The sequence below is a fragment of the Nomascus leucogenys genome, chromosome 4 (assembly GCF_006542625.1).
Source record: "Nomascus leucogenys isolate Asia chromosome 4, Asia_NLE_v1, whole genome shotgun sequence".
Taxonomy (NCBI): Eukaryota; Metazoa; Chordata; class Mammalia; order Primates; family Hylobatidae; genus Nomascus; species Nomascus leucogenys.
The window spans coordinates 65,005,230-65,029,501 of record NC_044384.1 but is presented as its reverse complement, the minus strand read 5'-3'; the positions used below and the strand labels follow the sequence as shown (position 1 = coordinate 65,029,501).

Here is a 24,272-nt window from a genome sequence, read left to right as displayed (position 1 = left end):
AGGAAGAATTCAAGGCTTGTTCTAAAGGATGCAGCAAAAATGTTAGGTAGAAGGTTCAAGGTACTGGAGCAATGTAGAGAATGAGGCCGTGGAATTCCTTTTCTTAAAAACCTTCAGACAAAGATTGCCCTGGGATTCTCTACCCAGACGGCACTGCTATTTTGACATTTCATTAAATTTCTAAGAGATAAAACTTATAAATAGTAATGCCAAGCACCTTATGTCTAAGGAGAAGAATCAGGATTTGATGTCTTGATTCCCACATGTATCGTTGGACAATCTATTTCAGTTCAACTGAAATTCATTACTGAGAAGTAGAAAATGAGAGTTGTTGCTGGTTTCAGCATACTTGAGTTAAGTCATGTTGCTTATTACAGAAGTTAACAGACACAAGAAATTTTTATCTCTTTATAAATTAAAGGAATAGCTATTACGAGCAATTTTAGATAAGGAAGGGGCATAAAATATTTCAGTACCATATGAAAATAGGCTTAGGAACTATACCTGATATATGTTAAGTATTTGGTTGAGTCACTCTGAGTACACTGCTTGTCTTGTTGCTATGGTTACTGCTGCCTTATGGGGGTACACCGTGTATCATTTATGTCATGGACTTCATTTATTAGCACAGACAACTCTTTCTTCTATTATTTACATGGTTCTCCCTCGTTCATTATTTTTAAATGTTTTTCATTGTTGATTTGTTTTACTTTTTCAAATACTTTTTAGTTGATGCATTTTTTTCTTCACATTTTGACTGCCAAGTTTTCAGTGATTTTGATGTGCAAAAAAAGTCAGATTATAAAATAATCACAAAAAATTAATAAAGTAAACAACAAGTATTTAAAGAAACTAGAAACTAAAAAGAGAGAGAAGTTTCCTGAGTTTTTTAGATATAGCTATTTTGATGACATTTTTCTCTTTTATTTGCCTTTAGAAAGAGATAATTAAAAAATAAAAAACAATTTTCCCCAGTGGTGATAGATTGTTATACACTCTTGCCTAGTTTTTATTCTGTGATTATGAAAAACATACTTTTGGCCAGGCGCGATAGCCCATGCCTGTAATCGTAGCACTTTGGGAGCCCAAGGCAGGCAGATCACGATCACCTTAGGTCAGGAGTTTGAGATCAGCCTGGCCAACATGGCAAAAACCCATCTCTACTAAAAATACAAAAATTAGCTGGGCATGGTGGCATGCCCATAATCCCAGATACTCGAGAGGCTGAGGCAGGAGAATCGCTTGAGCCTGGGAGGCAGAGGTTGCAGTGAGCCAATATTGTGCCACTGCACTCCAGCCTGGGCAAGACAGCGAGATTCCATCTCAAAAAAAAAAAAAAAAAGAAAGAAAAAGAAAGAAAAAAAGAGAAGAAAAATTAGCAGTGGCATCAAATGACTGTTTTCTTAATATGTTCACTATGATAGTAATACTGATAATAACAATCTGTTCATCTAGCAGTTTTCATTTATAAATTACTTTCATGTCTGTCCCATTTTTCCTCTGAAAGATTGTGGTTTCCATTTTACTGTTGAAGTGCTTGATGTGCAGAGCAGGTGATTTACCCAATGTCACGTCACACAGCTCATGAATGACAGAGTTGCAGCTTAGAGTGACCTCTGCAAATCCAGAGCTTGTTCCCCATGGCCTACCATTTCATCAGGACACCCACGGAGTTAACCGTGTGGTTTCATGGAAAGTGCCATTAGAAGTAGGGTTAGAGACTTGACTTTAAGCCCAGCCACAAACTCGCTTTGTGGCTGAGCCCTGGGGGTGGGCCTGAGTCTCCTTGCCTGTCCCATAGAGAGCCTTTCTCTACCTCTCAAAGCAGCTGAGTGGATAAGAAAGGGCATTAAAAATAAGGCACGCTATATATAAAGGTCTGACCAGCACTCAGACATTTCTCCATAAATTCATTGGAAGTAGACTAATAACAATTCAGAGGGAGCCTCCTCCCAGTGCCTCGTGCCCAGCAGGGGCCCATGTGGTGTGTGTGCTCAGGATGCAGTGACTTTCGCTTCCTATCTGACTACTGCTGAGTTCTTGCTCAAACACAAAAGCAAACTTCTGCCGAAACTTTGAGAATTTTTCTTTGTGCAGAATAGATTGGCATTGAAGTCCAAAGGCAAAAGCCATTTCAGTGTCTCTGACATGCTTGTTCTGTTTAATGACAGTGTCTTTTTTCTTAAGAAGAATGCCTTTCTGCTTGGCCAGAAATTTCTTCTTGGAAATGACAGAATCGCTGTCTCACTGTTAATGAATTTTACGGCTCAGATTCCTTTTAGTTTAATGAAATATGGACATATCAACCCAAAGCCATGCTTTAAAACAAAGTAGAAGAAACCACCACTGCCCCGAAACAGTGAGGCGTTTTCCGCCTGGCTGACCAGTGCACCTTTGAGGTCATCGCCTTATAGCCACTTGCATAGTGATTAGATTGTGGTTCACAGTTGATATTGGTATGCTTTAAAAATAAACACAAAGTCCCCGTATACAGAGAAGAGGCTGAGGACGAAAGCTTAGTCATCTGTGATTCATATACATACCATGAAGTATAGTGGAAGGATCCTTCCCTGGGGGTCTGAGAATCTGGATTCCAACTCAGTCACTGTTTCTCTGGCACTGGGCACCCCTTCCCCTGGACCACTGTCAGATGATGCTTTGCACTTGGCTAAATTACAGAGGTTTTTAATTGTTTCCTTATTATATTTTATATCAAAAGATGGTTTTTAAAATCACTTCTGTCAACATGAGGGTTGGAGAATAACAAGTTTTCAAAGTTGTAACTCTTGTTTGAGCGTTGTTTTCTGTTTAGCCTTAATATAAAAAACCTTTGCTGACCAAGCTGTCTAGATTGCCCCAACAAAATCAATCTATCAATCAATCTGTGCCTTTAACATACTATCGAAGAAAACTTACTTTCAAATATATCTGGTCAGGTGAATGGTTCTTCCTCTTAAGGGTCAGGGCATAGAACCCTACACCTCTATCCCAGCCTTGACAAATTTTAAGCCTAGTGATTTGAAAGATAATGAGGTCTGAGCAAAGTGAACATGGTCATAATACCAGATGCCATTAACAATATAAATTAATCTGGGAATGAATGTCCAAAATATCAGAAATTTTCTTTGGGGGGCTTCGTGGTGCCAAAGGTTAAAATATCTTTAAACATCATGAACATCTAGGAAATTCGTAAGAGAAGTTGGGATGGCTAAAATGGTTTCTCTTTCATATGTAACTCAGGATGATATAACTAGTCACTGAAAATAGGCATGAGATGCAATTTGACTTGCTTCTCCAAATGGACAGCGCTAAGGTATCTGTCATACCTTAGTATTAAGTCATACTGTCTCACAGATTCCTGAGGTTAAAGGTGCAATTCCTCTGAACGAGTCTTAAAACCAGGTGTTTTCAACTGTATTTTAGTGTCTTCCAGTGGATTCATGTGTAGTAACCTGTAAGTGTAGCAGAGGGAAGCTCAGCTTCATGGAAAGGGAAAAGAGCCTGAAGCCCAGTGGCGTGGTGCCGCCTCCCTGGCCATGCAGGGGCCTTGCGGCATTTCCACAGAACCGTGTCTGTGGTCCCAGCATCATTCACGGGTTCATCCAGCACATATTCTTTACATACCCAGCATTATTCTAGGCACAGGCCATACCACAGCAAGTAACAGCAGCGCTGGTCTGAACTGTCGTGGAGCTCTGTGGCGAAGCGTTAATCTGTTTGAGGTTACAACCGAGATAAGTGCCAGGCAAGTGCAGCACAGGGCTGGGAGGTCAGGGTCTGTCTCTGGGAAAGTGACATGGCCCAGATCCAAAGGATGAAGGGAATGAAGTGTCAGAGAAGGGGCGGCGGCAAGGGCAGAGGGCCTGGGAAGAAAAGAAGGATGTTTGCTAAGTGTTTCCATTCACTGGCAGTAAGAGTACTGAGTGTGCTAAACCCCTGAAGGGAGTATCTGATTTGATATTCTCACAGAGAGAGGAAACTAAGGTACAGGAATTGAATTTCATACCCCTGACTCCACACCTCAGGGATAGAGCCAGGGACTGAATCCAGGTCTTACTACAGAGCCTGTACTGGACTGCCACCCTGCATTGCCTCCTAATGTGAGCCAGTGGGCACTTTGGGGGACTTAAGTGACAGCAATGTATGAGACAGTCTGTTTGCCAAGAAAAAAAAATTGTGGCGATGCAGGCTGAGTCAGTTGTCTCAGTCCATCAGTTTTGCACCTAAGATCTACAGTGCTGTAAAGATGGAGTTTGGAGAGTCTTTAGTGGGGAAGATGTTATCACTAAGAATGGACAAACACACAAAAGCATTGAGAGACTTTATCTCCCAAGTAGGAAAGAAGCAGAGGGACTTGAAGAGCAACATCAGAAGAGAGGTGTTGTGTTTGCTAGCACCTGGCGAAAACAGGCAAAAAATGTCTTTTATACATTCTGAAGTATAGAACTTAACCCAAGCATGTCAGTTAGACTTTGCAAAAGCATTTGCACGCCATGATTTTTTTCAGTCACTTTTCACATATTTAGTTCATCTGCCTTTATTGAACATATCATTTATGTGCCCACTAGACTGTGAACTTCCCATCAACTTAAAATAACAACAGAGGGAGACAAGCTCTCCAAAGAAAGAGTTTACTGGGGAATAGCAAGAGATTGTCATTAGGATACGCATGCTGTGGTGGACCATAGGCGCAACCAGAGAAGCAAAGGAAGGCAAGGTTTTTAAAGGGGAAAGGAGGGCAGTTGCATTCGTTGTTTTGAAGCAACTATCGTTGGCTACGAGGATTAATAACAAGGGTGAGTCAGTCTATTAGTGAACAGGCTGTTAATGAGCAAGCATCCTCATAGAAGTAATCTTTGTGCAAGGTTGCAAGGGCCTTTGTGAAGGTTGTGGTGTTGGCAGTCTTTTGTGATAGTACCAGTTATCAGACAAATGTGCATGAGGGCCTTCCCTTCATGGCCTCCTGTATCCATTTCATTAGGATTGGGACATAAGCGACTCCATTTTGGTACCAGCAACTTTCACATTCTCATAAGCAGGAAATCTTCACTTATTTTCGCAACCTCTTAGTCTAACCCAGTTCCAGTCCTACAGTGGAAACTCAGTACTGAGTGAATTTTGTAGCATTTCTGAAACCAAGTCCCTTGCCTCTTTCTCTTTGTTTATTGCCTTCACAAATTTATATTTTAGCTATGCAAGCAGATGCTTTACTAACACACCTAACTAGATTAGAAATTGTCTTACTGTCTTAGCATAGTGTATTGTGAAACGCCAACACTAGCTGGAAATGCATGACACTCCTTCTACCATTTAAAAATAGAAAAACACAATGAACAAGGACTGGTTGATAATCACGTTTGTTTATTGGACTTGTTCTTCCAAATGATAAATTTGTTCTGGGAAATACAAATTAACGGGACGTACTGTTGGAATCCTCTGAATTGTGAATGTTTCTGCCTTGCCAACAAGTGTGCACTGTAGTTTAGGGATTTGCAGCGCTCCATTTGTATAGCACGATTTCGTCCCCTGCAGTATATTTTCCATTTTGTTGGTCTGTTCTTTCCCTAAGAACTAGCAGTGTTGGAATTCTTTATGTCCATTAGCCTACTAACGCACTGAGTCTTGAAACAAAATTCTCCACCATTGGCAAAGTAAGAAAAAGTGAGCCATTTGCAAAACGTAAATTCAGATTCTCTTTCTTTCCTCAGAAGATTAGATGGAAAAATACATAAGAATTGTGTAACTTGCCCTTTCAGCTGCAAAGGGCAAACAAGGATATTTGACCTTTATTTGCATTTGCTTAAATGTTTGAAGACTGATATTTGTTATTCCACAAGAGGTGTAGAAGTGCAGTAAGCCCCACTGTTCACTGTAGCCAGCAACTGGCAGGGAGTAGGTACTGATTCATAGTTATTACAATCCAATATATTGCTTTATTAAAAGGTAGCGGTATATAAACTGTCATATTCTGAAAGTGTGTAATTAATTTGATACTGAAAAATGCTGAACATATTTGTATTGCTTTGTGATTCAGAAAGCACTCTGTAGACTTAACTTCAGAGCCATTGTTTTAACATCACTTTAAATTGTATTTATCCATGCCACCATGCCAGTTAATAGGAATTTCCAGTTGGTAGCATGCTATCAGTACCTATGTATATTCATAATTTAAAAATCAAAACATAAAAGAGAAAATGCTTATGAAGTCGATTTGAAGGAAATTTTTAGTCATTACTAAATGTTTCTCTAAGTTCTTACAAAGCCTTTGGAGCTGCCTCCAGTTGCTTTTCAAAAAACCCATTTCTAAAGTAGAAATGTTCTCACTGAACAATCGGTATTAGGGAAACTGCAAGGGAAACTCCTCAGAGCTCAATAGCCAAGACATACCATCAGTGTTGAATGAGACAGAGTCTCTACTGATGGGAAAGTTCACAAGACTCCTCTGGTGTTTTCTGTGATATCTGTTCCAGCCCCACAACGGCCACTTTCAGTTCTCCCCCACTATTAACACTCATCCTGCCAAGCCAAAAATTCTTAAGGTAATGTAGTGAATGCCATGCTGAAAAATAGGCCCTTACAATGCCAGGGTCTATGAACACAGCTCACCACTCCGAGGAGGAAACCTTCCCTTAGCACAGGCACCACCTCCTCAGACAGCCCCACAAATACAGGAAGGAGGTGGTTCCACCCAGGGCCACAGTCAGTGTCTCCACCACAGTCACAGAACACGTCTAATCCACTGGCGACATTTTGAAGAAAGGGCCGAATTCATCCACTGAATCTGTCTTACCAAGGAAAGCAAATCAAGCTTGCTGCCCTATTCTTTTCTTCTTTTTTATTTTTCTTTCTTTCTTTCTTTTTTTCTTTTTTTTGAGACAGAGCCTTGCTGCGACGCCCATGCTGGAATGCAATGGCATGATCTCAGCTCACTGCAACCTCCACCCCCCAAGTTCAAGCAGTTCTACTGCCTCAGCCTCCTGAGTAGCTGGGATTACAGGCACGTGCCATCATGCCCGGCTAGTTTTTGTATTTTTAGTAGAGACAGGGTTTCACCATGTTGGCCAGGCTGGTCTCGAACTCCTGACCGCGGGTGATCCATCCACCACAGCCTCCGAAAGTGCTGGGATTATAGGCGTGAGCCACCGCGCCTGGCCTGCTGCCTTATTCTTGAATGGAGATATTCACGCAGACTGTCATGACCTCAGCGGCATCTCATTGCCCCAGAGTTGGCAGAATTTTAGTCAGGATCCTTCAGGACTGGCAACCAAATTATCCTGGTGCTCTGTGTTCTGTTGACTAGCATACACTAAAGACACAGTGTGGAATACTAGCAAAAGGAGTTCTGCGGGATGTGCCTCCCTCAGGCTGAGAAGGTGTCCATGCATCAACATCACAGGCTCTTGCAGCCTAGCACTGATCTGGCGGCAGCTGCCACCAGCACCTCTCACATCTGCTTCCCCAGAGACCTGAGGCCAGAGAAAAACAGGATCACAAACTGTGTTGATACCACATGTCCAGAATTCTTCAGTATGTAGCACATTAAGAGTAGATCAACACACATTCTACAACAAAATTTGCTTCTTATTCTATTTTTCCCATTATGAGCTGGGAGGAAAAAAAATTTCCCCCCTTAGCTTTGTCTCTCTCTCTCCAGAACTCATTTCAGACCCATGCTATTTCCCTAAGGGAAGAAGAAAAAAAATGCCATTAAAAAACAGAAGTCATACACTTCACAGCAGAAGCCCATAGAGCTAGTGAATTTTATTCAAGTAGCAAATATGACAGCACACTGGAGCACACTGGCATCAGATTATATTTGCATTTTGGAAAATATTAGGCATTGATTTTGTTGAGTCGCCCTAAATTATATACTTTAGAAATTATTGTGCACAGGTAATAATAGAGGGTATAACCATTTATAAAGACTATGGAACTTTGCTCTTAAATTGTAAAAATTACACAGTGAATTTATTAATATTTTTATTATTATAAAGTCTACAAGGTTAATTGCTTTTCAGAATGGTGAATGTAACTAATTTTTACAGTTTCTATTTAAAGGAAAAGGATAAAGCTAAATCAGCCAGGATTTTATGTGGTCCTAAAGCGTTTCCCCGACATAGTGTGGGAGAGTATGAGGGGAGAACAGGATTTGGTGAGAAGTCAGATTATGCAAGTTCTTTATCCAGAGGAAAGGGATACAGATAATTAACTTTGTAGCCATCTTTTGACCCAGTGCCCTCCCATGTCACATTGTCACTATGTCACTTTATAATTTTTCTCTGAAAAAGTTTGGCCTCTTATTATGCCAAATTGAGTAGCATGAGTATTGTGGGTAATTTCTTACTTATAATATTCAACATCCTGTATTTACTGCCTTCCTGAACCCTCACCTATGTTTTGCGATAGCATTTTGCTAGCTCACATCCTGATCAGTTAAAAATTTGTATTAACAAATAAAGAACGTGAGAGAATTGCATAGGTGTGCTCTATGCAATTACAAATTGAGCTTTGTGTGCAGTTACTTTCCTTTTCCAAAATAATTTCAACTTTTATTTTCAATTCAAGCGTTACATGTACAGGTTTGTTATGTGGGTATATTACATGATGCTGAGGTTTGGGGTGTGAATAATCCCATCACTCAAGTAGTGAGCATAACACCCAACAGTTACTTTTTCAACCTTTGCCCCCTTTCCTCCCTCCTCCCTCTACTAGTCTCCAGTGTCTACTGTTGCCACCTTTATGTCCATGAGTAGGTGATATTTAGCTCCCACTTATAACCAAGTACATGCAGTGTTTGATTTTCTGTTCTGGTGTTAATTCACTTAAGATAATGGCCTCCAGTTACATCCATGTTGCTGCAAAAGATATGATTTCATTTTTATGGCTGCATAGTATTCCATGGTATATAGGTACCAGATATTCTTTATCCAATCCACTGTTGATGGGCACTTGTATATTTTCTATTGAGGAATGTCTGTTCATGCATTTTGCCTACTTTTTAATGGGGTTATTTGGTTTTTGCTTGTTGATTTGTTTAAGTTACTTATAGATTCTGGACATTAAGCCTTTGTTGGATGCACAGTATGAGAATATTTTCTCCCATTCTGTAGGTTGTCTGTTTACTCTATTGATAATTTCTTTTGTTGTGCAGAAGCTCCTTAGTTTAATTAGGTCCCACTTGTCAGATTTTGTTTTTGTTGCAATTGCTTTTTAGTCAAATTCAAGGCCAATATTCAGAAAATGGTGTTTCCTAGGTCTTCTTCTAGGTTTCTTTTCTATTTTGTCTTTTTTTTTCTTTTGTTTGGAGAATGGGGTCTTCCTATGTTGCCCAGGCAAGTCTCAAACTCCTGGGCTCAAGCTATCCCCCCACCTCTGCCTCCCTAAGTGCTGGAATTACATGTGTGAACCACCATGCTGAGGTTTTACATTTAAATCTTTAATCCATCTTGAGTTAATTTTTGCATATGGTGAAATGCAGTGGTCTAGTTTCATTCTGCATGTGGCTAGTCAGCTATCCCAGCTTTATTGAATGAAGTGTTTTCCCCATTGCTTGTTTCTGTTCACTTTGTTGAAGATCACATGGCTGGAGGGGTACAGCTTTACGTTTGGGTTCTTTATTCTATTCCATTGGTCTATGTGTCTGTTTTTGTACCAGTACCATACCATGCTGGTTTTTTTTGTTTGTTTGTTTGTTTGTTTGAGATGGAGTCTTACTCTGTTGCCCAGGCTGGAGTGCAGTGGTGTGATCTGGCTCACTGCAACCTCCACCTCCTGGGTTCAAGCAATTCTCCCACCTTAGTGTCCCTAGTAGCTGGAATTACAGGTGCCCGCCACCACACCCAGCTTACTTTTAGTAGAGACAGAGTTTCATCATGTTGGCCAGGCTGGTCTTGAACTCCCGACCTTAAGTGAGCCACCTGCCTTGGCCTCCCACATTGCTGGGATGACAGATGTGAGCCACCATGCCCAGCCAATGGTATTTTGATTACTGTTGCCTTATAGTATAGGTTGAAGTTGGGTAGTGTGATGCCTCCAACTTTGTTCTTTTTGCGTAAGGGTCCTCTGACTATTTGGGATATTTTTGGTTCCAAATGCATTTCAGAATTGTATTTTTTAATTCTGTGAAAAATGACATTAGTAGTTTGCTAGGGATAGTATTGAATCTGTAAATTGCCTAGGGCAGTATGGCCATTTTAATGATACTAATTTTTCCAATCCGTGAACATGGAATGTTTTTCCAGTTGTTTATGTCATGTATGATTTCCCTCAGCAGTGTTTTGTAGTTCTTCGTAGAGATCTTTCACCTCCTAGGTACTCCTAGCTATTTTATTTTTATTGTAGCTATTGGAAATGATTTGGCTCTTAGCTTGAATATTATTGATGTGTACAAATGCTACTGATTTTGTAGATTGGTTTTTGTATCCTGAAATTTTATTGAAGTTGTTTAGCAGTTCTAGAAGGCTTTTGGTAGAGTCTTTAGGGTTTTCTAGGTGTAGAATCATATTGTCAGCAAAGAGAGATAATTTGACTTCTTCTTTTCCTATTTGGATGTCTTTTATTTCTTTCTCTTGCCTGATTGCTCTGGCTAGGACTTCCAGTACTATGTTAAATAGGAGTGGTGAGAGTGGGCATCTTTGTCTTGTTCCAGTTCTCAAGGGGAATGCTTCCAGCTTCCAGCTTTCGCCCATTCGGATGTTGGCTGTGGGTTTGTCACAGATGGCTTTTATTATTTTGAGGTATTTTCCTTTGATGACTAGTCTGTTGAGGATTTTTAACATGAAAGGATGTTGGATTTTATCAAAGACTTTTTCTGCATTTATTGAGGTGATCATATGATTTTTGTTTTTAATTCTGTTTATGCTGTGAATCACATTTATTGATTTGCATTTGTTGAACCAACCTTGCATCCCAGGAATGAGGCCTACTTGATTCTGGTGAATTAACTTTTTGATGTATTGCTGGATTCAGTTTGCTAGTATTTTACTGAGGATTTTTGTGTCTATATTTATCAGGGATATTGGCCTGAAATCTTTTTTTCATTGTGTTTTTGCCAGATTTTGGTGTCAGGGTGATGCTGGCTGTGTAGAATCAATTAGGGAAGAGTCAGTCTCTCCTCCTCAATTTTTTGGAATCGCTTCTGTAGGATTGGTACTAGCTCTTCTTTGTACATTTGGTAGAATTTGGCTGTGAATCCATCTTCTCCAGGGCTTTTTTTGGTTGGTAAGGTTTTTATTACCAGTTCAATTTTGGGACAAAAGGTTGGTCTGTTTAAGGTTTCAATTTCTTCCTGATTCAATCTCGGGAGGTTGTTTCCAGGAATATATCAATTTCCCCTAGATTTTCTAGATTGTGTGCATAGAAATGTTCATAATAGTCTCTGAGGATTTTTTGTATTTCTGTGGCATTGGTTGTAGTGTCATCTATGTCATTTCTGATTGGGCTTATTTGGATTTTCTCTGTTTCTTTGTTAATTTAGCTAGCTGTTTATCAATCTTGTTTATCTGTTCAAATAACTAACTTTTGGATTTGTTGATTCTTTGTATGTATATTTGGGTCTAAATTTTTTTCAGTTCTGCTCTGATTTTAGTCAATTCTTTTCTTTTGCTAGTTTTGGGGTTAGTTTATTCTTGTTTTTCTAGTTCCTCTAGATGTGATATTAGATTGTTAGTTTGAGATCTTGCTAACTTTTTGAGGTAAGTATTTATGTCATAAACTTTTCTCTTCACAGTGCTTGTGCTGCATCCCAGAGCTTTGGGTATGTTGTGTCTCTGTTTTCATTTATTTCAAAGACATTTTTTACTTCTGCCTTAGTTTTGTTATTTACCTAAAAGTCATTCAGGAGCAAGTTTTCTAATTTCCATGTAATGTGTGGTTTGGGGAGATCTTGGTATTGATTTCTATTTTAATTCCACTGTTGTCTGAGAGTATGGTCAGTATGATTACTATTTTTTTAAAAATGTATTGAGACTTGCTTTATGGCCAATCATGTAGTTTATCTTGGAATGTGTTCCATGTGCAAATGAGAATAATGCATATTCTGTTTTGATTGGTGGGGTATTCTGTAGATGCCTATTAGGTCTACTTGGTCAAGTATCAAATTCAAGTCCAGAATTTATTTGTTAGTTTTCTGCCTTGATGATCTGTCTAATGCTGTCAGTGGCATGTTAAAGTCCTCCAGTACTGTTGTGGGATGGTGTAAGTCTTTCTGTAGGTCTAGAAGTAGTTGTTTTATGAATCTGGGTGCCCCAGTGTTGGGTGCATATGTGTTTAGGATAGCTAAGTCTTCTTGTTGACTTGAACTCTTTATCATTATATGCTACTTTGCCATCCACTTTTTTTTTAACTGTTGTTGGTTTAAAGTCTGTTTTATCTAATATGGGAATAACAACCTCTGCTATTCTTATATTATTTTTGTTTTCTGCTTGCATGATAGATCTTTCTCCACCTCTTTACTTTGATTCTGTAGGTGTCATTATGTGTCAGATGGGCCTCTTGAAGACAGCAGATGGAATTACCATGTTTCTTTATCCAATTTGCAACTCCATGCCTTTTAAGTGGAGAGTTTTAGACTATTTGCATTCAGGGTTAATATTGATAGATGAGATTTTGATCCTACTGCGAAGTTGTTAGCTGGTTGCTTTGTAGTTCCTATTGTGTGGTTGCTTTTTAGGGTCTATGGGCTATGTACATAAGTGTGTTTTTGTGATAGAAGATATTGTTCTTTAATTTCCATGTGTAGGCTTCTGATGTAGTTTGGCTGTGTCCCTACCCAAATCTCATCTTGAATTCCCACATGTTGTGGAAGGGACCCAGTGGGAGGTGACTGAGTCATGGGGACAGGTCTTTCCTATGCTGTTCTCATGATGGTAAGTGAGTCTCATGAGATCTAATGGTTTTAAAAATGGGAGCTTCCCTGCACAAACTGTCTTTGACTGTTGCCATCCACGTAAGATGTGACTTGCTCCTCCTTGCCTTCCACCATGATTATGAGGCCTTCCCAGCCATGTGGAACTGTAAGTCCAATAAACTTCTTTCTTTTGTAAATTGCCCAGTCTCAGGTATGTCCTTATCAGCCACATGGAAATGGATTAATACACCTTCCTTAAGGATCTTTTGTAAGGCTGGTCTAGAGGCAACAAATTCCTTAGCAGTTGCTTATATGGTAAAGATTTTATTTCTTCTTTGCCTTTGAAGCTTAGTTTGGTGAGATATGAAATTCTCGGTTGAAATATCTTTTACTTAAGAGTGCTGGAAGTAGGCTCCCAATCCCTCTTAGCTCATAAGGTTTCTGCTGAAAGGTCTGCTGTTAGCCTGATGGGATTCCCTCTGTATATGATCTGGTGCAAAGTTACTTTTCTGAAACTGTACTTTAATAATACAAACTGCAAAGCCACTATTGTTTTTGCTCTCTTCTTTTCCAAGCACTAGTCAGAAAAATGGAGAAAGAAAGGAAAAGAAGGATGCAAGGCTTATGAGCTATAGTGGTGGTTGTCAGCTAGAACTATTGTCCACCAGCAGGTGGCCTGAGGGCTTATTAAGACCCTTAGTAAGTCTTCTGGGGAGATGTAAAGTAAATGCATAGGAAAATAGATCGTGGAGAGTTGAACTGGAAAAAATAGTTTAGTTATTTGAAAGCAAAATTCTATGGTCTTTAGGTTCAAAAGTTACTCTTCTAATAAACCACTTAAGGATGGGAAGAAGACATGGTGAAGGCAGGGCAGACCTCTTCTGTGCTAGGCTTCATGGTGCTTATTCCCACAGCTCTCCAAGATGACTTATATTTTTTTCTTCCCCTCCTCCTCTTCTTCTTTTTCTTCCTTGTCCCCTTCCTGTTTTCCCCTTTCTTTTTCTTTTCTTTTAACCATGGAGAAATTGCAGTGCAGAGAGTGTAGATAACCTTCATAGGCCCACACAACTCATGGCTGGCTACTGGCACCAACACCTCTACTTCTCATTCACCATGGAAGCCAGCATGTTGGCTAGTGTCCTGTTTGGCAGCAGAGGCTGGAGTCTCCAATGTTAGTTAACTCTACTTGAGAAACACCTTCTTACATGCCAGTTTGAGACAAAAAAAGAGATAGATAGGGCAGTTCCCCACCACATCCATTTGTGACCATGGCATGAACACAGACTCAAATGAAAGATGTGTATTTTCATCATAGGGTAATGAATCATCGATGTGTTTTCACTTTGCTTCAGAGAACTAGTGCTGTACATCAATATTAATGTTCTTTTAGCACATTTTTATACAGATTATTCTTAAAGCAGTCATCTGAGCACCTATATTCCAAACACAATTCAGAATCTTGCCTACTCCCAAGGTCCCCTAAAAGCAAAAGTAGTTATCCCTTACTAATGCTCTTGAGAAGACATTCATATTTAAACTTTGATTCAATGAATGTACATTATAAAATAATGAACCTACTAAAGGATCCTTTTACTCAAGCCTTTTGCTCAGCCATTCAACATACATTTTATGGAGCAAGTACCCTGTGTGCAACACTGAATTTCAGACAGTCAACCAAACTGTAGTGAAGTCAAAGGAAAGAAATACAGAAGTGAATGTTTTTTTAGTGGAAAAGCTTTGGAAAATCCTAGTCATTAGAAGTGAGATTTAAAAAGTCATTTTCCTATAATTTAACTCAAAAACATAGATCTCTATTTGCATTGTGGTTAAGAGCACAAGTATTGGAGCTCATTCATTCATTTATTTAATAAACATTTATAGATAATCTACTACTTATTAAGTACTGTGTTAGGCATTGGGGTACATTGCTTACCCAAACCAGGTATCGAACCTGTCTTCACTGAATCTTACATTCTAGTGGGGCAGATAGATTAATCGAATGACCATATTGAAAGACGTCAACCTGCACCTGTGGCAGTGCTATAATGAAGATTGCATAGGAGGCTCTTAAGAGCCTATTTATTCCAAAGATATTTAATATAATTGAGGAATTGAGATGAAATTGCTGGAGGAAGTGATATCTGATCTAAGATATAAGGGATGAGCAGAAGGTGATGAGGCCTGGGGAGGGAAGAAAGAGCCTAGCATGGAGAGCAGCATGCATGGCCTGTCAAGGTGAACAGTAGAATCCCAGGCCTGGAATACTGGCTGTGGGGAGAGAGTGAGTGGCTGTGAGGAGAGCAAGTCTCAAGTTGAACCGAGACAGGGAGAGTCTGGCCTTTGTTCTGAATACAGTGGTGAGGCATCCACAAGTTTAAAGCAGGGAGAGTAAATGATCAGGGAGTGGACAGAACAGATACACACTGATCAGCTAGAAACCCACTGAAGTGTCCTAGGATGGAGGTGATGATGCTCAGACTTGTGCAGTGGTATAGAAAAGATGAAAAGGATACATTCAAGATGTATTTCAGAGGTGAGCATCCCCCTTGGATAATGGGGGTGTGAAACAGGAAGTATTAAGGATGGCTTGGACAACTGAATAGATAGGGGTGCTTTTCACTAAGATAAGGAAGCTTGAAAAGGATTAGGTTTGGGATTTGGAGACAGCAGGAGAAGGGATGAGAATATTGAGTTACGTCTTAATATGTACCATTTTGAGTCCTTTGAGAAAGCCAAGAGGAAATGTCAAGTAGCAAGGATATGGGTCAGAACCTCCGAAGTGAGGTTTGAGCGGGAGATTAACATTTATGGATAGTGTGCACAGAGGTGGCAGTTGAACTCCTGCATCTGGATGTGATTGCTTAGCAAAAGGGTGTTCCAGAAAGGCCTAGACCTAAGACCTGAGAGATTAACACCCAAAGGCTTGGCCAAAGGAGGAAGAGTTTGACTGGAAAGGCAGGAGGAGAGGCAAAGGCCACTGTTTCCCAAGTACCAAGAGAAAAAGGTAGAGGAAAAAGAGGTCTCAGTACTGGACAATGCTGAGGGCTCACGTGGGACAGAAAACACATCGTGTTGGATTGAATAACATTGAGGTCTTTGGGGACACTAGTGAAAGCTGTGGTGGAGTCATGGGTCAGATTGAGTGATTGAGGGTGAGGTAGGTGGGAGGTATGGAAGTGGCTGAGAAGTTCAGGGAAGAGAGGGTGAGGACTGGAGGCAGGTGTGGATTTACGTGCTTGGTGTGTGTGTGTGTGTATGTGTCTATGTGTGTGCACGTATGTGTGTGTGTTTTGTAAGTGAGGGCACTTAGGAGTGTTCCAGTGTCAATGGGAAGGATCCTGGTGAGAAGGAGAGGTTGAACTTACCCAAGACAGAAGGGTTATTGAGGTCATAAGGTTTCTGAGACAACTCAAGAGATGGGATTAACCTAGGGTGGAAGGAGGAACGGCTTCTGTAAACTTTGAATTAGTGAGGTATCTCACTTTGGTGGCTTCTATTTTCTCTGTAAGGCATGAGGCCACATCCTCTGTGGGGAGGGCTTGGGGAGGTATGGCAGTTGGGGAAACCTGTATGGGAATACTGAAGGAAGTGGAAGTTTGAAATGGTTCACAGATGGCTGGGCGGTAGTTCATGCCCATAATCCCACCACTTTGGGAGGCCAAGGCAGGAGGATCACTTGAAGCCAAGAGTTCAAGACCAGCCTGGGCAACGTAGTGAGACCCCCACACATACAAAAAAAAAAATTAGCCAGGCATGGTGGCACACACCTATAGTCCCAGCTACTCAGGAGGTTGAGATGGGAAGATCACTTGAGCCTGGGAGGTTGAGGCTGCAATAAGCCACAGTTGTGCCATTGAACTCCAGCCTAGGCAACAGGGTGAGACCCCATCTAAAAAAAAATAAAAGAAGAATGAAACAGTCCACCAGGCGCATAGAAAAGCATGTAAACCAAAGCAAGGGTATAGCATGGCTGCGAGTGCTGGACTTCTCTGAGCTTGGTGAGCAGGAACCATTGGTGGACACATTCTGCCTTCATGACAGCCTATTCACGCACAGGAAAAGCAGGTAGTGAGGCTCTTCCAGACTGCCATTTTGGCCAAATGATTACAAAGAAAAGATAGAGAAATAAGGGGATGTGGAGCATTTGCAAGACAAAAAAAAAAGTCAATTTCAGCCTAAGCTGAAGAAAAGGACAATGAAGAAAGAAGATTAATAGGTTGGAGAAACTGGGCAGGGGGGCAATCCATTGAAGACCCCAATGGGTGCTCACCTGTTGGAAGCGAGTTGGTGAAGAGGAGATGGCAGATGTAGTGGGCATGGCCTGAGAATCACTCTGCAGCGTGCTGACCTGGGCAGTAAGGTAAATCCAGAAGCGGCTGGCTCCACAGCTGCAGGCCCAATGGCAGGGATCTCCTGGTTCCACCACTGATAGACGGCATGTACCAGGCAGTCCGCCCCCATCTCCAGACCTTAGTGTCCTTACTGAGATTTGGGGCCAGCCATGCATCTTTTCAGGTTGGGAGGATTGAATAAGGTGATAGAGGTGAAACAGCACAACCCCTGACACCTGACTGGGAATCTGTCAAAAGTGTCAGCCACTGCTATTTCTTTGTTGTGACACATTTTCTAAACAGATCACAAGTTTTGCTGTTGTTCTTGTTTTACTTTTTTAAATTCTATGAATCAAGGCAAAAAACAACTCAAATTTTATAGAAATTATGTGATTTGTAAATATATTATTATGTTGACTTAATCTCTTCCCCTGTGACCCTACAACTGAGAGTGGAGAGCAGAAGGCCAGCCGTGGGAATGGCAGGATAAGGGTCGAGTGGATCCAAGAATAGGATGGTTTAGGGGCTTGCCACCTTCAGGTGTCTCTCTTTTTCAGACTAGGACTAATGTAGGTTCTTTTCATAAACCTCGAGATGGAAGTTTCAGGCACTGAGTGACTTAAGCCACTCGAAGGACTCTTTGTCTCAAAAGAGATGTGAGTAAAAAGTTTACTCATTTAGGTTTATATACTTGTCTATCACCCACACTTAATAGAGATGGGACTGAATTATATTTATCTTTGTATATACAGACCCACGGCAGGTACTCAATAATTGTTTGCAGTATGGAGTAGACGGTAATTAGTAAAGTTTTTGGTTCTGTAATGGATTGGTGCAGGATATCTCTATCCCAACGCTATAGACATTTTGGGTCAGATAATTCTTAATTGTTGGAACAGGATATATGGCAGCATCCCTGGCTTCTACCCACTAGATGCCAGAGGCAACCCTCCTACCCCAAGATGTGACAACCAAAAGTGCTTCTGGATATTGCTGAATATCTCCAGGATGAAGGGGACAAAATTGCCTCTGGTTGAAAGACCACTGGTTTAGAGGAAATCTTTAATGTGATCTCTTGTGTTGAATTTTTAAAAGTTTATTTATTTATTTGCACAGGAAAAAAAAATGAACTACAATTCAAAATACCTTGCAGGGTATATTTCTGAGAAGTAAGATTCCAAGTATTTTTAATTTCTTTCTATATTCTTCTGGCCTTTTGAAATTTCTCATGTTTCCTACTGTACATGCGTTACTCTTATAAGTTGAAAGGGAGAGAATGGAAAAAGTTTAATATTTGAAAATGATTTTTTGAAAATACATAACTTTTCCTGCTATCCTGACATTCTCGATAATCATATTACTTAAGCTAATGAACATTGTGTTATTTTTATTACTATAAGTTTTGTTTCATTATCTAATTTTTCAGATACTTTTATTTATTTTAGTATTTCAATCAGCAGTATCATAACCAACTATTAATTCTAGTTCTAGATATTGGTACAAACTCATTGGTTAGCCAGGCACTGGAATTTAGTTTCAAAGACACTTGACCCTTTTCTAGAAAGGAGGAAGCTTACCCAGCATGAAGCGACTTTGAGATAACCACACTTGTCAAGTGTCACTGTGAGAGGCTTAGGGCCCAGGAAACAGGAAGGAAGAGGGTATGTGTGTATATGTGTGCATAATTTATTAATAAATTCACTGGCATACTTAATTTTTAAAATATCAGTCAACTAAGAGAATCTGCAAAACTCCAAATAAGAGAAATATCCAAAAGAAAGGATCTAGGGCACTTTTTCCTTACCCTTTCATTGGCATTGGCTTAAATTGGGGGAAACTCAAAAAGTGAAGGCTTTTTTTTTTTTTAGCACAGACATTCAGAAAGGGATTGGGGTGAATAGTCCTTAGAGAATATGTGGGAAGATAAAGAGCCGACCCTAGCATTAAAATGTGGGTGGAGCAGAGTATTTTCTTTTTAAAAGCAGAGAAAATTTTCTTATTTTTCCTTCAGTGTTTTAATCACCAGCAATCTTAGATAGCAACTGTATTACTCAGCTCAGGCTGCCAAGACAGAATACCACAGTCTGGGTGGCTTTAACCACAGAAATTTACTTTTCACGGTTATGGAGGCTAGAATTTCAAAATCACAGTTTGGGGAGGGTAGGTTTGATTCTGGGCCTCTTCTCTTGGCTTGTAGACTACTACCATCTGTCTGTGTGCTCCTGTGACCTCTTCTTTGTATGTGTATGCATAGGGCTGGGGGAGGGAGGGTTGGGGAAGAGGGAGGAAGGGAGGTTGGGGGAGAGAGAAAGAAAGAGAGAGAGTAGGTGCTCTCTGGTGTCTTTTCTTATAGGGCACTAATCCCATCATGAGGGACCCACCCTTATGACCCCATATAACCCTAATTTCCTTCCCAAATCCTCATCTCCAAAAACCACAGGGGGTTACGATTTCACCATATGAATTTTGGGGGAACACAGACATTCAATCCACATTACCTAATTAATGATAACATGCAAAAATGGGTGACAAAATTGCTCATTATTTATGAGGCAAAGACTGTCAAAAGTTCTCTCTTGAATAATATTTGTAGTTGAGTGGAATGTAGGCATTTTTGTTGTTGTTTTTGATTTCTCTTAGATGCCTCCTCACATTGCTGCACTGTACTTCTTAATAGAAGTGCCACTCTCCCCCATCAATGTTGCTGTCTTTTACTAGGATCACCAAGTCAGGTTAACAGTCAAAAAATGATCCAGAGGCCAGGTGCAGTGGCTCATGCCTGTAATCCCAGCACTTTGGGAGGCCGAGGTGGGTGGATCATGAGGTCAGGAGATCGAGACCATCCTGGCTAACACGATGAAACCCCATCTCTACTAAAAAATCCAAAAAAGTTAGCCTGTCGTGGTGGCGGGCACCTGTAGTCCCAGCTACTTGGGAGACTGAGGCAGGAGAATGGCATGAACCTGGGAGGCGGAGCTTGTAGTGAGCCGAGATTGCATCAGTGCACTCCAGCCTGGACGACAGAGGGAGACTCTGTCTCAAAAAAAAAAAAAAAAAATAGATCCAGAAATTGATTTCTAGTATCCTCTGGAATTTTTTGCTGGTATCTCTGTTAAAAATATGTCTAGGTAAGTTATTTTACCTGCATCAATATTGATTAAATCTCATTGTGACATAAATATTCAGTCAGTATCCCTGCCCTTCTCTCTATGTCATTGAACTAGAACATTACACAGATATTTCCCACTCCTTCTTTATCCACTTATCTTAACCTGTTCCAAAGTACGTATTCTTCTGTCTGTGGGAGCAAGAGTTATTTCACCCCCTTATCCTCTCTCCAAGTTATCCTATCAACTTCTTTCTTCCCAGTGCCAATTACTCATCAGGAGCCTACTCCTCCTTTTATTTCCCTGTTCAGAGCAACCAGCACTTTAATACATTAGCTAAACATCTAAATATTCCCTAATATTTATTATTAAGCCTCCCCTATGTGATTTCACATGTCATTATGCAGAAGAACAGAGTAAAAATTTTTAAACCATAATCCTTTAAGCCTGTGTTAACAGAGGCTACAGTTGGTTGCAGTTGTGTTGGCTATAGTTACAGATTTGTGTTCTACCAGTTATCTGTTCGCATACTGAAGCAGAATACTTCACCTGCTAATAGATGTCAAGCTAATTTAACCTGAGATTTACAGAAATCAAATTTCTAGTCTTCCAAGGGAAGTGCCCTGCACAAATTTCCATGTAGAGCATGGTGGCCTTTTTTAATGAATTTCTCCACTGCAAGAATGAGATGCTTCTTGGGAGAAGATTCTGGAAGATACTGGGGTAGGAATCACTAGGAATCCTTCTCCCTTTGTAGACAATAACTGCACTGGCAGAACCTGTTTGATGCAATTGTTTTGGAACTCTAGAGTCTTGGAGTCTATCAAAGCCTTGCAACTTCCACAGAAAGGCTTGCTTGGACAATAAATAGTGGTTAACATGGTAAACTGCAGTTACTTTCAGTCATTCCACCTCTTATCTTAGCACAGTAGTAATTACCCATTTCACACTCCCACCCCTGTGGCAGGCAGGTATGCATGCGTTCCTGGAGCAGCTTACACACTGCTTGTGGGAGCAAGGGTGGGCAAAAAGGATCTCGTCCTCCAAATGTCAGGGATCTGTGCTTTGACTGCTGATTGCTGCTTCCGATCACAGAAGTGCAAAAAAGTGGTGAGCATTGTTGTCGCATCTCCCCTGATTGTTGCAAGCCCCACCAGCTGAAATGACACAGGGAATATAAAAAGCCAATGCGCTTTTATTTTTTACCCCCTTCCCCTCATTTTTCTCTTTTCTTCTTTTGGGACCAGACATTAAAGACTAAAACATCCAAAAGCAACCATATGTATGGAGAAGTTACAAAATGACTATGTATGGCCCGGGAAAGGTGCAGGCCCGTGAAAGACCTAAGGAGACCTTATGTTTATACCTCAGGCTAATCCTTGGCACAGAGACAGCCTACAACAATCAAACAACAACAATTTTAAATATAAAAAATTAGCAAACTCGGGGAAAGAATCTGATTTCCAGAGTCACTGCATTATTAGATTTAAATGCTCAGTTTTCAATAAGTAATCACAAAGCTTACAAGAAACAGGAAAGTTTGGCTCATTCAAAGGAATAAAAATAAGTCAATAAGAAAATGTGCCTGAAAAAGAACCTGATGAGATTTCTACCAAAGACTTTAAAGCAACTGTCTTAAAGATGTTCAAAGTAAGGGAAGATGTAGAGAAACTCAAGAGAACAATGTATTAACAAAATGGAAATATCAATAGAGAAATAGAAAACCTAAAAAGAAACCAAAAAGAAATTTTGAAGCTGAAAAGCACAATAGCTGAAGTGAAAATTTTACTAGAGGGATTCAAAGGGAGATTTGAGCAGGAAAAAAAAAACACAATCAGCAAACTTGAAGATAGGATATTAGAAATTATTGAGTCTGAGATTCAGCTTATGCATTGTGAGAATTTCAGAGGATGAAAGAGAGAAAGGGGTATAGAGAATGTTTAAAGAAATAATTGCTGAGAATTTCCAAAATTAGTAAAAGACATGAATATAAACATCCAAGAAGCTCAATGAACTCTAAGATAAACTCAGAGATCCAAACTGAAACACTAATCCTACTTTCAAAAGACAGAGAATGTTGAAAGCAGCAAGAAAGAGGCATCACATACAAGGGATTCTTAAGCTTATCCTCAAATTTCTCGTCAGAAACCTTGGTGGCCAGAGATAATGGGCCAATATTCAGTACTAAAAAAACCAAAGATACTGTCAACCAAGAATTCTTCATCCAGAAATATCATCCTTTAAAAGTGTGGGAGAAATTAAGACATTCCCTTATAAACAAAACTGAGGGAGTTCATAACCACCAGACCTGCCCTGTAAGAAATGCTCAAAGAAGTCCTGCACATTGAAATGAAAAGACACTAGAGAGTGATTCAAAGCCATGCGAAGAAATAAAGATCTCAATAAAAGTAAATATCTTAAACAACTATAATAGCTAGTGTTAGTATAACAATGGTTTGTAACTCCATATTTTTTCGCAATTTAACAGACTATGCATTTAAAATAATTAGTTTATGGCTTGGGGCGTACAGTGTATAAAGATATAATTTTGGGACATCAACAACCAAAAAGGGTGGGAGCAGAGTTTTTCTGTGCCATCGAACTTAAGCTGGTATAAATTTAAATTAAAGTGCTGTAACTTTAGTAATCCTATAGCAACCGCAAAGAAAACAGCTATAGAGTATACACAAAAGAAAGTGGAAAAGGATTTTTTGTAACATTTCATTACAAAACTCAACTAAACATTAATGAGAGTAATATAGGAAGTAGGAAAACAAAACTAATGTAATTGTAATTAAAAGTAATGTAATTGTAATTACATGTAATGTAATTGTAATGCAATTGTAAGGCACATAAAAAACTAATAGCAAGATGATGTAAGTCTCTATCACTAATTATTTTAGATGTAAACAGATTAAACTCTCCAATCAAAAGACAGAGGTTGGCAGAATAGGTTTAAAAATAAAAAAACGAGATCCAACTATATGCTGTCCTCAAAAGACTCACTTTAGATCCAAAGACACAAGAGATTAAAAATAAAAAGATGGAAAAGGTATTTCATGCAAATAGTTACCAAAAGAGAGCAGAGGTAGCTATGCTAATACCAGAAGAAAATAGATCATAAAATGTTACAATAGGCAAAGACATTATATATTAATAAAATATTTAATACCACAAAAGGATATAACAATTATAAACATTTGTGCACCTAATAACAGACCATCAAAATATATAAAACAAAAACTGAAAGAATGGAAGGGAGAAGTAGACAGTTATATGATAATAATGGATGGAACAATCACACATACATAAGGAAACAGAGGACTTAACACAATGAAGCACCTATCTAACAGATACATACAGGACACTACCCAACAGCGGCATACAGTCTTCTTAAGTGCACAAGAAACATTCTCCAGGACAAAACATAGGTTAGGCCACAAATTACGTCAAAATGAGGCATATACATACAACGGAATATTATTCAGCCTAACAAAGGAAGGCAATTTGCACATATGCTACAAAATGGATGAACTGTGAGATGAAATAAGCCAGTAACGAAAAGACAAATACTCTATGATTCCACTCATATGAGGTATTTATAATAGTCAAAATCATAGAGACAGAAAGTAGAGTGGGGCTTGACAGGGCTGGGAGGAGGGGAGAATGGAGAGTTGTTTACTGGGTCAGAGTTTGAGTTTAACATGTTGAAGAGTTCTAGAGATAGATGGCAGTGATGGTTGCATAACATTATGGATGCATTTAATACCACTGAACTATACACTTAAAATGGTTAAGACGGTAAATATTGTGTGTATTTTACCACAATAAAAAAAAAAACAAGTCAACAGTACAGTACAAAGGACCGCATGTGCTGATTACCATCCCCCACAATCACAACCCGTGGTCAGTTCTGCCCCCCCGACCTGTATTATTTTGATGCAGATTGTGTGTGTGTGTGTGGAACATATTTCATGAAAACGCAGA

At 39.7% G+C, this 24,272-nt stretch overlaps 1 protein-coding gene across 2 annotated transcripts in view; it reads left to right on the top strand.

Moving 5' to 3' along the window:
* L3MBTL4 (L3MBTL histone methyl-lysine binding protein 4) overlaps positions 1–24,272 on the top strand; it is a 481,074-nt gene that overhangs the window by 379,016 nt on the left and 77,786 nt on the right. The gene's annotated exons all lie outside the window — the stretch shown is intronic.